The sequence below is a fragment of the Pelophylax lessonae genome (assembly GCF_965119305.1).
Source record: "Pelophylax lessonae genome assembly, chromosome: 2".
Lineage (NCBI taxonomy): Eukaryota > Metazoa > Chordata > Amphibia > Anura > Ranidae > Pelophylax > Pelophylax lessonae.
Window position 1 is genome coordinate 491,441,426 of NC_138769.1, and position 15,885 is coordinate 491,457,310.

The 15,885-nt window shown below is 38.9% G+C and overlaps 1 protein-coding gene and 1 pseudogene across 2 annotated transcripts in view; one reads left to right on the top strand and one right to left on the bottom strand.

Moving 5' to 3' along the window:
- Positions 1–15,885, bottom strand: part of HS6ST3 (heparan sulfate 6-O-sulfotransferase 3) — an 805,949-nt gene that overhangs the window by 519,104 nt on the left and 270,960 nt on the right. The gene's annotated exons all lie outside the window — the stretch shown is intronic.
- The window catches only part of LOC309546708, a 111,005-nt pseudogene continuing 110,564 nt past the window's right edge, over positions 15,445–15,885 (top strand). The window contains exon 1 of the transcript in view: positions 15,445–15,507. The product of the transcript in view is annotated as an uncharacterized misc_RNA (transcript). The remainder of the gene's footprint in view (positions 15,508–15,885) is intronic.

Consider the following 15,885-nt stretch of genomic DNA (forward strand, 5'->3'; position numbering starts at 1 on the left):
GGGTTGATTTATTTTATGCCAAATAGTGGTTTACTTTGCAGGGGAATTTTCCTTTAGTTGAGTGAATGTGGAGAAAGTTCAATTTGCAAAGAATACCCAATCATAGCCAAGGGAAGTAAAAAAATAAAAAGCATTTTGCATGCATATGATTGGATAATGGAAGTCAGCAGGGCTTAATTTCATTCACCATGCTAAAGGAAAACGTCCTTGCAAAGTGAACAGCCTATTTACCTTTAGTAAATCAACCTCAAATGAGTATTTACATACATACATTACTAACAAAAAGTTTTGTATAATTTTTAGTATTACTCCCTAGCCTGAGACTGGAAAACAGGAGTTGGGGATGCTCTGCATGTTCATTAAAAATGAATAAATTCTCATTAGAAATATATCTCATTAATAAATAAAACAGAATGCAGATCTTCAAAAGGGACTACTTTTTCTAGTGAACTTACACCCGTAATTAAACCCCAATATTTATTTAAAGCAGCATTGAACCCAAAGCAAACTCTTATTATATTATAGCTTGCCAATTTTTAGATGTGGTGCCTGCATTCGTTTTCTTTTTTTTTTTTTTTTGGCTTTCTTTTATGTTCTTCTGGTGATCTGGCCAATAAGTCTGCTGTTTTTCAAAAGAACAAGTTCTCCTGCAGATGTAGCAGTTACAGGGATGACACAAACCATTTACTACTGGCAAGAGTGCTTACAATTATCAGCTTTTTTTATTTATGCAAAACCCTTTATTTTAAAGGGGAAAACTGTTTGCTGAAACTTCTTATACAATATAAGCTGCAGTTTGGCTTCAATTTGTTGGTATATTTAAATCTGCTAGTACATCAAACACTTCTCTCCCCTCTCCCAGACTGACATTGTTGCTGAGGGGAAAAAGCATATGAAAGAAAACTAATGCAGCCACTACATCTAAACCTTGATAATCTGCAATATATTATTATTATTATTATTATACAGAATTTATATAGCACCAACAGTTTACGCAGCACTTTACAATAAAAAGGGGGACAGCACAATTTACAATACAGTTCAATACAAAAGGAATAAGAGGGCCCTGCTCATGGAGCTTACAAACGTACAATCTGGGGGGGGGGGGTAAATTTTTTGTATTAGGTTTAATACTGCTTTAACCACTTCCTGTCCGTAGAACATCATATATTGTCCAGGAATTTCAGTGGTGATACCAGGATAATGCCTGCAGCTATAGGTATCATTCCAGAATCTTTTTTTTCTGTCAGAGATGCTTTTTAATGTAAAAGCAATTTTAGTGGCTAAAAAGCCGCTTGATTGCTTTTATGTGTGCTAGAGGCAGATCTCCTGCCTCCTTCTGTTGACCTTCTGGGCTCTCCCATCCCACCGGGGAGACCGGGACTGAAGCCGGAGGTTCCACTGGCTAAGCATAGAGACGACCAAGGAATGTCCCCAAACAGCTCTATGGTCTAACAAACCAGACCATAAAGTACCTTGTCACTTTCAGCTTCCACCAGGATGTAAAAAAGTCATCATAGGCTTGTGAAAGCATCTGACCAAACCAATCTTGGTTTGATCTGATGCTTTTGAGGGCAGAGGAGACATCTGGGGTCTAATAGACCCTAGATGTCTCAGTAAGGAGGACCTGTCACTGTCCATTATTTTACAAGGGATGTTGCCCATCCCTCATGATAGCAATAGAAGTGACAAAAAATAAATAAAGAGACAGGGTTAAAGCACCCTCACCCCCATACTTGAATGCAGGAGCGAAGGTGTATGTAAATCTTGAAATCATATGTAAACGGTGTTCGCACCACACATGTAGGGTATTGCTGTAAACATCAGACTGAGAAGCGAAAATTCTAATGCCAGTACTCCACTTTAAACTGGTAACCTTTAAAATCTTTTAAAGCATTGCTTATGGTAATTTTTATGTACTTTAGTTAGGTACTTTAGTTTAGCGCCATTCCACGGGCGTACACAATTTTAAAAGGTGACTTGTTAGACACTGCACAAATACAGCGTGAAATAAAAAATTGCAAAACCCACCATTTTATTCTGTAGGGCCTCTGCTTTTATATATATAGGTAGTTTCAATATATTGTTTTATATATATTGTTCTAAGTAATTTTCTATGAAAATAATTCAGATTTTATTACATGTAGGATAGAAGTAGTTATGAGTCTCATGTTAAGTTGGAAAGTTTCTAAAGGTCTCTTAACCAATTCTGTTTAAGGTAAAAAAAAAAAAAAAAAAATAATAATAATTTTTACTTTTAAGAAAAATAAATAAAAAGAAATGCAATCAAATAAAACACACTTTGGTAGAATTTTTAATTTAAAGTAATTGTAAATGCATTTTTAAAAAACAAACAAACAGGTCTATACTTGAGTTGCACAGAGTGGCCGCAAACCTCCTTTTCTCTGGTCCCCCACTGGCTCTCCTGGCTCCTCTTCTCTGGTGAGTGCCCCGATAGAAAGCCACTTTCTATGGGGACACTGGCTTTGGCTAGCTCCCAAGCCTTGCTGTCTACTCCTATAGACACAGACAGTGACAGTCTTCCCCCCCACTCCCTTGTCAATGGCTTTGATGTCAATGGCGCCCGCTGTCTCAGCGAAGCCTGTGAGACCAGCAAATGAGGGGAGAAAGGAGCTCCAGATGTCAAAGCACTGGATCCAAAGAGTTTTCAGTTAAGTAAAAGGGGAATTAGGGAAGATATTGATGCCTAAACATTTTTTACCTTAAAAAATGTTCAGGCTTTAGAACCATTTTAGGTGGTCTAAATTTCTATGCTTTTGTATATTACAATGGACAGCAAAGTAAACAAAAAAGCATGATCAATATTTAACAAAATTAACATTAGTAATAAAAAATTGTCAGTAACATTTCAGAGCAAACCTTTGATAAATACAACCCACAATACTTCAATTTTATTAATAACAAAAAAAATGCAATTTAAATTGATACTTTAGACAGTTATTTTACATTTTAAAGTTTGAAAGGAACATAGTTGGTTACCTTTCAATTTACCTATAATAATTGCTTCAAAAGGCATATTTATCAGCAGGTAACACTGAACAATCATTTTATGAAATTCCAATTTTTGTGACTTTAGGCAATCTAGCAAGGTGTGTAAATAGTAATTTTAATATACCGAGTGAAAATTTCAACAAGCTTTGATTCTAGTTGTTTTTTACTTTGCTGTCCATTTCAAATTGCTCTTCACAGTATTTGTCAACAACAGAAAAGTAAAATTGTTTTCCTCCACAGGTTGAACAGATGTTATTATTATTATTATTCAGAATTTATATAGCACCCGCAGTTTGTGCAGCACTTTAAAAAATAAAGGCAGACATTACAGTTACAATACAATCTAATACAAAAAGAATGAGATATGGGGTCCGTTGAACCTTTTACCATTACCACCTAACTAGTTGCCTTGAATTGCAATATGTCATTAAAAAAAAAAGCTGGATTCTGGCTATTTTGAGTTGGATTACACATTATATTTTTCTTATCATGAACAATATTGTATTCTGATAACTGTATGAAGTTAAAGCAAGTAATATACAGTACATTACATATATACATATATTTTTACATTACATATTTTATATATATGTCTTATACATGAATTTCCTTTTTTTTTTTATTATACATGCCTTTATTTATGTATGTTTCTGCATTTGCATGCAAACTAAGCTGTCCAGAAAAAGTGACAGTGACATGGGGTGGGACAAACCACAATCTCCCCCACGTGGTCCCTGCCACAAGTTTTCAGTCGTCACTCATACTACTCACTACTCACAGGCACCCTAAGCTTCTGCTACATGGCCTCCTTCTCGAGATTCTTTGCCACAAGCTCTCAGTCACCACTCATACCACTCATTTCCCATTTTCAGGCACTAGCTAGCTGGCATCCAGCATTTCCTCTCCCTAAAAGCCCCTGGGAAACCCTTATTCGCGACCCATGCGGTCAAAGCATGGCATCCAGAAACATCAGCCCATAGCCAGTAACAAACGCTTGCCCATATCAAGTTGCATATTTCGGGACATGTCAGCTATCCTGTCACGGTCCTCTTTGGGTTGCTCCCCAGCCTAGTCATCCAAGCAGCTATCTACCTGGCTTTCTATGGCTTCCTATGGCCCAGTGAGTTCAAATACAGTAGCCCCAGTTGTTAAGTGCTACGCAGGTGCCATCTGGCCCGCCTTCAAGACCATTTTGTCCTACATCTGGCAGCATCCAAAACTCATCAGTCCGGCACCAGGGTCAACATCAAATTCTTCCAGACCCATAATGAATAGTGTCCAGTAGTGATTCTGGATCAGTTGTTATACCTGCGGAGCCAGTCTAGCTCCAGCCCATTGTTGCCTTTTCCTTCCAGCCCACTAACAGCAAGCCAGTTTATCAGACATGTTCTCATCATCCTGGCTAAGCTAGGCCTCAACCCTAACCAGTTTTCTGGGCACTCCTTCAGGATTGAAGCTGCCTCAGCTGCTTCCCGATCATGTCCAGGGTCATGTCATCAGAAGATTAGTCAGATGGAAATCCACCTGCTTTACTTGGTACATTCTGAATCCCCAGGTTGAGATGTTGCAAGCCTTCACCAATCTTGCCCAATAAATGTCATGTATACCAATAAAACAGCTTTCTTATCCTGGTATTTTTTCCCCCTTTTTGGTGTAACAACAAGCTGACCAGGGCACACCTCAGGTCTATGTTATGTTGTTATTCTTGTGGCGTCTTTATGTGGTTTCACATCTATCTCAGTTGGAGGGCTCCGTCTATAAATTAGAAGGCCAGTATGGTGGCTTGAATTTATGGGAGGAGCCTTGGGGAGGGTAGTATTTAACCACTTAAGCCCCAGAGGATTTGGCTGTTCAAAGACCAGGGCCTATTTTGCGATTCAGCACTGCGTGACTTTAACGGACAATTGCATGGTCGTGCGAGGCTGTATCCAAATTAAATTTACGTCCTTTTTTTCCCACAAACAGGGCTTTCTTTTGGTGGTAGTTGATCACCTGTGCGGTTTTTATTTTTTGCGCTATAAACAAAATAAGACCGTCAATTTTGAAAAAATAACAATATTTTTCACATTTTTTATATGAAATTCCCCCCAAAAAAATGTAAAAATCAAAATTTTTTAACATTTTAGGCCAATTTGTTTTCTGCTACATATTTTTGTTAAAAAAATTGCAATAAGCGTATTTTGATTGGTTTACGCAAAAGTTATTGTGTTTACTAACTAAGGGAAAGCTTTATGTAATTTTTATTGTTTTTTTAACTAGTAATGGCGGCGATCTGCAATTTTTTTATGCGGGACTGCAACATTGCGGCGGACAGATCGGACCCTTGACTGACATTTTTGACACTTTTGGGGGTACCAGTGACATTACTACAGTAATCAGTGCTATACATATGCACTGTTACCGTACAATTGACACTGGCAGGGAAGGGGTTAACTTTATTAGTGATCAAGGGGTTAAGTGTGTCCCTAGGGGCATGCTTCTAAATGTAAAGGGGTGTGGCTTTTGATGTAACCACAGAGACATACGATCCTACATAGCAGGATCATATGATCTCTGCTGTTACACCAGGGAGAATGACAGGCGGCTTTGTTTACATCAGCCGCCTGCCTTTCTCCCTCTCCAGCGGGAGATCGGGAGTGACCGGCGGATATCGGAGCCGCCGGTCACTCGTGCTGGAATGTCAGGGAGCGGGAGCGCTCCTCCGGCAGCGCGCTCGCCCTCTAGACGCTCATGGGGGAGCGATGTACCGGTACGTCCCTTTACCCAGGAGGGGCTGACTGCCGCCGTATATAGTTGTGCGGCACTTGGCAAGTGGTTAAGCAGCCCACTCACCTGTGTTCCTTGTCAGTTCCAGTGCATGATACCCTCCCATTCCCTTTACAGGGCACGTCTTTCACATCCCTCTTCTACAATCAACCATTACTTATCTTGGGTATGCCCCTTTTTGTATATTAAGCTTATTTCACTTCTATAACATATAATGTCCTTATGTGTTAAGTGTTCATGTGTGATTTGAACATTAAGAAACGACTTTATTATTCATTGCTAATAAGAAGTTAAACATTTATAGCATTCTCATTGATGCAAGTTATGAGTTTGTAGCTATCTTGTTAGTAGAAAAAAAAGCACAAGTGTGTTCATTAGTTTTTATGCTGGTATGTATTAATAAACTTCACCTAACACCACCCTTGTAACATATTTTTGACAAACACATACAAAAGTAGTACACATAATAAAAATGTATATACACTGGTTGGACTTTAGCTGTATATATTGAAAAAAGCAAAAAAAAAAAATACTACCTACTTCTTCATATTTAAAATAAATAAATATGATTGTTAAGGGAAAACAGATTACACGTGTGTGCCAACAAAGCACCCTTAACGTTATTGCACAGAACGGCACAAATCAATACCTCCCAGTTAAGCTAGTTATACATAGTTTTTTCTATTCAGCCAACAGGAGTCAAAGAATCAACTTTTGTTGAGGGAGACAGTCACACACTGGTCAGATATCGGCCTGTCCATGCTAACCCAGCTTGATTTTGTTCAGTGTATGCCCAGCTTAAGTCTGCACAATTTATTCACTAAACCTGTCTTTTGCAAATATTGGCATAAGACAGTTGCAACAGTCCATTGTTCTGTCAGGAATAAAGGTAGTCCAAGAACTTCTTCTACTTTGCCCAAATGCCAGAATTGTACTATTAGCTATTCTGGTTTTTCTTTCCACTTTCACAAATATCCTCCTTCATGAATTTATATGTGTACCGCATTTTCTTGTCCACTTTGAACTCCCTTGTTGCAGAATCTTACATGAGATCTTTGCAAAATGTTTTCAATCCTACTAAACTTGTATCATTTCACTTTAACCGCTTCCGGACTGCCCGACGCAGTTTTACTGCGGCAGGCAGCCCCTCCTGCATGAACCGACATAGCTCTACGTCGGTGGCGTGCCTGCAGCTAGGGGGCGAGTGCGTGCCACCGGAAAAGCATTCCCGCCCCCACTCATCAGCGGGGATGCACGGGGCAGGCGGCTCCGATTGCCCCCTGACACCCGTGATCGCTCCCCGCTGAGAGAGAAGAACAGTCAGCTGTTGTAAACACAGCTGACCGTTCTTCTCTCTGGATTGGTCACAGAGTGCCTGTGATCCTTCTATATAGGATCACAGTTCTCTGTGATCATTTAAAAAGTCCCTCCCCCATACAGTTAGAATCACTCCCCTAGGGTCACATTTAACCCCTTGATCACCCACAGTGTTAACCCCTTCCCTGCCAGTGTCATTATTACAGAAACAGGGCATATTTTTAGCACTGATTACTGTAGTAATGTCACTGGTCCCCTCAAAAGTGTAAAAAATGTCAGTTAGGGGTTCGATCTGTCCACCGCAATGTCGCAGTCCTGCAAAAAATCGCAGATCGCCACCATTACTAAAAATAAAAAAAAAACAATTAAAATGACATAAATCGTTCCCGTAACTTTTGCGCAAACCAATCAAAATACGCTTATTGTGATTTTTTTTACCAAAAATATGTAGCAGAAAACAAATTGGCCTAAAATTTTAAAAAAGCTTGATTTTTTTAATGGGTTTTTTTTTTTTTGGGACTGTTATATAGCAGAAAGTGAAAATTATTGTTTTTTTTTTTTTAGAATTGTCGCTATTTTTGTTTATAGTGCAAAAAGGGGATCAAATACTACCAAAAGAAAGCTTTATTTGTGAAAAAAAAGGACATCTATTTTTTTGAGTACAGCGTCGCCCGACAGTGCAATTGTTCATTAACCGCTTGCCGACCGCCGCACGACTATTTACTGCGGCGGTCAGCCCCTCACAGGCAAAGCGACGTAGGAGTACGTCGCTAGCCTGTGAGGCTCTAGGGTGATGTCCGCCGGGCACTCGTGATTGTCCGTTACACCGGAAGAAAGGCAGGCGGCTAATGTAAACAAAGCCGCCTTTCATTCTTCCCTGTGTAAGAATGGAGATCATACGGTTCTACTATGTAGGACCGTTGATCTCTGTTCTTACACTAGTAGCCACAAAAAAAAAAGTAACCACATCCAATCACAGTTAGAAGCACGCCCCTAGGGACACACTTAACCCCTCCCTCTCAAAAAAAAGTTAACCCCTTCATTGCCAGTGTCATTTTTACAGTAACAGTGCATATGTATAGCACTGATTACTGTAGTAATGTCACTGGTAACCCCAAAAGTGTCAAAAATGTCAGTCAAGGGTCCGATCTGTCTGTCAGTCAAGGGTCCGCCGCAATGTCGCAGTCCCGCAAAAAAAATCGCAGATCACCGCCATTACTCGTTAAAAAAAATACAACAAAAATGACAAAAATCTTTCCCTTAGTTAGTAAACGCAATAACTTTTGTGCAAACCAATCAAAATACCCTTTTTGCGATTTTTTTTTACCAAACATATGTAGCATAAAACAAATTGGCCTAATATGTTAAAAAATTTTGATTTTTACATATTTTTGGGGGGGAATTTCATATAAAAATTTTTAAAAATATTGTTATTTTTGCAAAATTTACGCACTTTTTTTGTTTATAACGCATGATCAAAAAATCGCACAGGTGATCAAATACCACCAAAAGAAAGCTCTGTTTGTGGGAAAAAAAGGACGCAAAATTAGTTTAGGTACAGCATCGCACGACCGCGCAATTGTCCGTTAAAGTCACGCAGTGCCGAATCGCAAAATAGGCCCTGGTCAGGAAGGGGGTAAAATCTTCCGGGGCTTAAGTGGTTAAAGTAATGCAGTGTCGAATCACAAAAAATGGCCTGGTCATTAAAGAGGGAGTAAACTCTTCCTTTTATTTTTATTTTTTCCCCCTCTGCAAAGTAAATGCATAATGTGCTAGTATGCATTGCATACTAGCACATTATGTGACACTTACCTGCAAAAAAAGCCCGCGTTGTCCCTGCTGCCGGCCGCATCCATCTTCACCTGTCTTCCTTCCGGGTCTGTGGACTCTGGTTATATTACTGGCCGGAGCCACGTGATGACACTGCCAGTCATGGCACAGGGCTCTGAAGAAACAGCACAGGGTGGTCGTTTCTTCAGAGTGCATGCGCCGATGATGTCATCGGCTGCATGCAATGTAAATATCTCCCAAACAGTGCACACTTAGGAGATATTTACAACACCTATAGGTAAGCCTTATTATAGGCTTACCTATAGGTAAAAGTCATCAAAGTGGGTTTACAACCACTTTAAGGGGGCAAATCCTTCCGGTCCAGAAGTGGTTAATGTTCTTCTAATGTTCTGTATTATTCTATCTATCTATCTATCTATCTATCTATCTATCTATCTATCTATCTATCTATCTATCTATCTATCTATCTATCTATCTATCTATCATCTATCTATCTATCTATCTATCTATCTATCTATCTATCTATCTATCTATCTATCTATCTTCCATTCTCCAAAAAATCTTATTTGGGATAAGGCTCACTGATTCTCTGGGTTCTATAGTCTGAAGACCATTTTAAACAAGTTAAAGATGTGGTATCTAGGTCCACTTATAACCCTGTGGAAATAATCTCCTATTATTATTCTACTAAGGGCTAGTGATGGGTCGAACTACCCCCTGTTTGGTTCGCACCAGAACATCTCGAACAGGGAAAAAGTTCTTGCGAACTTTAATAAAGTCTATAGGACACAAACATGAAGAATCAAAAGTCCTCATTTTAAAGGCTTATATGCAAGTTATTGCTTTAAAAAGTTTATGGGGACCCAGGTACTGCCCTTCGGGACATGTATCGATGCAAAAAATATTTTTTAAAACAATAATTTTTAAAGAAGCAGTGCTTTTAATGATGCTTAAAGTGAAACAATAAAAATGAAAAATTCCTTTAAATATTGTGCCATTGGCGTCTATGGGAAATCTTGGTCAGCTTGACATCATTGGGCTCCCGAACCATAAGTGACAGGGACAACAAACTTGGGGAGCACCGAGAGGGGACCCAGGACTACAATATATCCATACATTTTGAAACAGACCGGGTATGCCTGTACACTACACCGACTGCACTAAACTGACTGAACACACTATCCACTAACTAACTGCCTAATCTCTATTGTCACACATTATACGCCGTGTAAGCAACAGCCTTATATAGTGTGGGGTGGGGACTTAGCCCCTGAGCCATGATTGGCCACAGGCACTCTGCCAATCATGACTCTCACAGTACATTGTGCTGTGATTGGCCAAAGCATACAGGTCAGGTGCATGCTTTGGCCAGTCATCAGCACTTAATGCACTGCAAGAGCATTATGGGGCGCTCAATTTTTTGTGTGTTCAGCGAACACATGAACAGCTAATGTTCGAGTCGAACTTACGTTCGACTCAAACACACAGCCCATCCCTACTAAGGACACTAGTGATACAACCTCTTAGTTGCTTTTTACTATACTGTCATTTGGATCCCCATTATTACATAACAACTGTAATCTCTCTCATTTCTCTGTGATGTCTCAACATCTATGTTATGCCAGCCATAAATAGATACAAAAATTGTCCAGCTCAGCAGGGACCGATCAAATATCAATCTGTGTTTGCGCAGAGAGGTTGTACAAAAGTTTATCTACCATTCGACTTCTGCAGAACAGCCCTGTTGGATTTTCCCCACTTGATCAGCACTGCAGGCTATAGCTTGCAATGGTGATAAATGTGCATGTCAAAAAGATACCCTAGTATTTGTATGCAATCCTGATTGTTGATTGTCCAATCCTGTTATTGGACAATTAACATCTAAACTTCACATAGTGATTGGCTTGAGTTGTCCTAAAGTGTATATATCTTCAACATAACAGAACAAGTCCTGTTGAAACTGACTAAGTAATTCTAGTTATAAAATATGTGCCTAGAATAAAATGTTGCCCATGGTAAACAATTAGAATTTGTTTCATTTTCTATGTTGCCATTCATAAATGACAGTTAGAAGCCAATTAGCTGCTATTGACAAAAATACATTTCATGTTAAGATATTTTTCGAACAGAAGCCTCTTTTATATACACTGCAAGAGTGCTTACAGCTTATAATCCAATAAACTAACCTATACAAGAGACAACAAATTACATGAATGACTTCATGTTGCCTAATAAACATAAAAGGTCATGTATTTTCAGTGTATTTACCTTACTTTTTAACCTCAAAGTATTTTTAAGTGTTTTTTACTTAACACGCTTGCTTTTCCATATTTGATGAGCTTCTATGAAACTGATTGGCATCTACAAAGCCTAAGGTTGGACATACACGGTAAGGGGCTGAACGACAGAAACCTATCAATTCCTTCATACATCCTAATGCAGGCCATACATGGTTTGAATCCTGAACAAATTTTCTTTTGAAAATCAGAAAGTTTGTGCATTTTGTGATCCAATGGTGGCAGCTTTGATTTTCTAAATTCGAACAACCAAGCCTTCAATTATACCTCATGTTGCTATAGAACAGAATTTTTGTGGCCGTGAATCTTCTTTTCTTTCCAGATGACAGCTCATATGCATTTATTTTTTATTTTATTTCTTGAGCGATTCTCCTATCATTGATTAGAAATGTGTTTGGTTTTCAAATGTCCTGCATGCCTGATTACTCAAAATTCAGTGGCCACACAAAAACTGGCCTTTTCTGCGGCCCACTAATGTTGCAAAATTTGAACGAAAATTCTTAGTTATGATTTTTGAAAGAAAGTTCTTTTGGAATTCAACCCATGTATGGCCATCTTAAATGTTGCCAACACCCTCAGCTGTCAGAATACCTAAACAGTGCCTGCTGCTGATTGCATGCAGCTGTTGTTCAGCTGATGATTTCCACCTGGCTCCCCCATATTTCAAATTGAGGGATGTTGGGTGAGAGAGTGCTGACAAGGTCCAACTAGATAATTGGTTCTTGGAGCCCATGGACATGATTCCGGTGCTTGAACCAATGTATATAATGACATGTACAATGTTAGTGGGTCTCACCAGAAAAATATCCTAATGCAAAAGTAAAAAAGAAAGCATGGAGAGACACCAACTTAAAACTAGCAAATCACAATGTTCTTATCACAACGTCAAATAATAAAAAAACATACCACCGCGCCATATTCTACCTCTCCTCCCTTACATCCCTCCCCTCACCCAAAAGTTCCTACTAATCCCTACCTACAACTATCATGCTAGACTTAGGTCCATATACTACAACACTGCTACAGATTGTATAAAATGATGACAACCTACTGACTTGTTTGTACCAAATGTGCCTCCAATTGTATGTAAAAATCATAGACACATTGTAAAGGAAAACATTGCACTAGATATGTACATCAGGTCAGAAGAGTCAAATAATGATCAAAGTGAAAAGAAATAAATAAGTAAATGCTGTCAAAAGTTGGACCAGTCAACAAATAATCATTATAAATGGAAGAAATAAGCCGTATGTCCATATATGATAGCCCGCATGTGGATAAATCCAAGATTGTTTTCAGGGATGCAATGTAACAGCCTGTGGTAACCAGTCCTCAAATGTATAGGAATAAATAATAAGCAGTAATATATGATATGATTATAGCAAGTAATAAAACCATGGAACTGCTAAAATAGCACTCATCATTTGGAATGAGGAGCTAGGATTGAATTGCACTGCTAGTGCACCACTGTTTGCTGATTGGGGATGTCTCCCTGACCCGCCATGAATCGCGCACTGTACTGTATTTAGCCACACATAGCAATGAGGAAAATTGGGGGTACACCCTGCTTCCAGATGGCTACTCCATGTAACCAAATTCCCATAAGCTGGCATGCTCCAAAGGGACAATATGCCATAGCATTACTGCAGTGCTGCGATACGAAAATGTTACTTGCAAGCATGTTTCTCCAGCAATTAGATAAAATAGTGAGGCAAACAAAACTTGGGAGGGTGTGCTGAGACCAGTGGTGCCTCAGGTCTCCTGTATATGGATCATGAAATCTCACCCTTCCCTCGTTGAACGTGCCAGACTGGAACTCCATCCATGCTCCTTCTCATACTTGAAGTTGCATACATCTGTCAGCAAAGTGGCGGCTGAGTAGCGGATGCTTGTAGGAGCCGATTGCAGATACAGAGTGCCAAAAGGTTACCACATCTTATATTTTAGCCAATGCAACAGGAACTATCTTAAAGTCAATCTGTGTATGGTCAGCCTAACTGTTTAGCAGCTTCTAGTATAAGATATCAGTCAAACAAGGAAAGCATTGTTTTCAGTGAGGCAGTCAACTAATTGAGGTTGATTTACCGAAGGAGTAGAGACTGGTCACTTAGCAAAGTGAATGCTCAATGAGCTTAATAAATATAGCAAAGCTGAGTATACTTCATTCAGCCAATCATGTGGTAGCAAAATCCCTCCTATTTAAATTCCCTTCCACGAGATCGGATATTCAACGTGAACACACGTTGACCTTATTTACTAACATTTGTGAACAGTCTGTACTCCTTAAGTATATGAACCCCAGAGACTTGTGAGAAGGAGCAGTAAACCAGCTAAACCACTGTGTAGCATTGGCAAATCAGGAAGCAGAACAGAAGTATACAATAAGCAATTATGACTGCTGTCTTGTCCATATATAATCACAGAATATACATAGAAAATAGTTTTAAAACAAGGACACATTGATAAGACTTACATCAGCCTGATCTCATTGACATGTAGTTCTAAAAAAATCATTAAAAGAATATAGATTCCCATAAATTGAGTACATTTATATGATCGTCTTTGAATATTATTGCTTCTGTAATTGTAAATGAATGTAGCAGTTTTGAATACTTTTATGTATCTAGGTAACTGTTATATATAATGATAATTGATTAAACAATCTGTATTCTACAGAACAGCTAAAACATGCACATTTTTTAGGACAATTATAATCCTTAATTGCTGTGCAGCAAAGCAGAGTGAAAGGCAAATTAGTTAACATATCAGAAATTTGAAAACATAGATTTTATACCTGAATAACAACATAGATTTTATACCTGAATATCCGAAAATTATATTAGAGCTAGCTAAATGAGAATTTATTTTGTGTTAATTATAGCAAATGAATGTACAATAAACACTCGTGTAGTGTTTGCTTTATTATATTTCAGCATTCCAGTTAGCTGTTTTCCTCTCTGCTATGACTTTGTTGTTTTCATGCTTAACTGTACGCAGCTGACAAATCATTTATCATTTTTAATGCCGGGAGCTAACAATGGCTTATTCTAATGGCAAGAGTAAGAAAATGTGACTGTACAGTTTTGAAGGAGTTTTATCTTCACATTCATATACTATTTGAAAGCTACAGTAAATAACAGTAAATACAAAGTGCTAAATATAATAATACGAAGATGAAAACACTCAAATGTTCTGCTTGTGGAGATTTCCTCTTACTTCCTATTTGGTCACACCACGACAGAAAGTTTAGACCTCTATCCCATGTGTTCATTCACATATAGGCTTTTAGCAGCGTTTTTTGGCAGGAGAGTTTAGTGGCAGAAAAAAAACACTGCCAGCGCATTCTGGAGCAGCAGGGTTTTGGTAGAAAAAACACTGACAGCTCCTAAACTCTCCCAAACTCTGCTAAACGATGGTGCCCAGCATTTAGCAGAGCTTTTTTTTTTTTTTTAAGCGGAGGCCGCCAGCGTTCTCCACTGACATCTGAATATAAAACAACCATTGCCGGCAATAAAAAATTTTGAAAATAATGGCATGGGGTACCCCCAAACCATACCAGGTTTTGACAGGATGCATGCTTGGATAAGGGTCTGGTATGGATTTTAACCACTTTCCTACTGGGCACTTTTGCCCCCTTCCTGCCCAGGACAATTTGCAGCTTTAACACTGAAACTATTTGAAAGACAATTGCACGATCATGCTACACTGTACCCATATGAAATTTGTATCATTTTGTTCACACAAATAGAGTTTCCTTTTGGTGGTGTTTTATCACCACTGGGTTTTTCATTGTTTGCTAAATAAACGGAAAAAAAAAACTTTTTTATTGTTTTTGGAAACAGGTAATTTTTCTCCTTCACTGATGTGTGCTGATGAGGCTGCATTGATGGGCACTGGTAGGCTGCAATGATGAGGAGGCACTGGTGGGCAGTGATGAGAAGGCACTTAAGAGGAGTCACTGATGAGGCAGCACTGCAGGGCACTGATAGGTGGCACTGATGGGCATTGATAGGTGGCTCTGATGGACACTGGTAGGCAGCACTAATGGGCACTGATATGCAGCACTGATAGGCAGCACTAATAGGTGACACTGATGAGGAGGCACATATGAGCACCTATTGACAGCACTGATGGGCACTGATTGGCAGCACTGATAAGCACTAATTGGCAGCACTGGTGCGCACTGATTGGCAGAACATTAATTAGTAAAAAATAAAAAAGGGAGGGAGGAAGGTTTAAAAACATCCATTATTCAACCATTATGAGGCATGGGTCAGCTACTTATGTGTCAAAGCTGCAACAAAATGAAAAGGAAGAAGAAAAGGTAGGTATAATGCGACCCTAAATAGTATATAAAGCTTAAAAAGTTACACATTTATTGGACTTGTTACTCAAATCACATACAAAAATATCAAAAACCTCCACCAAAACTGAGATAACAACGTTGTTATTTAATAAAACTTATTAGACACAAGGGTCCAAACATGGACAGACAACATACAGTATGGGGCATTTAAGCATCTTCAAACCAGTGTGCACCGGAAATGACACAAGCTGATCACTTAACACTGATTGGCAGCACTGGTGGGCACTGTTGAGACTGCACTGATAATCAGAACATGGATAATCAGTGCTCTGATTATCAGTGTAGATGTCTCTTTCACACAAGCCAGTTTTTGGCTCTCCTCTTACTGTCTGGGTA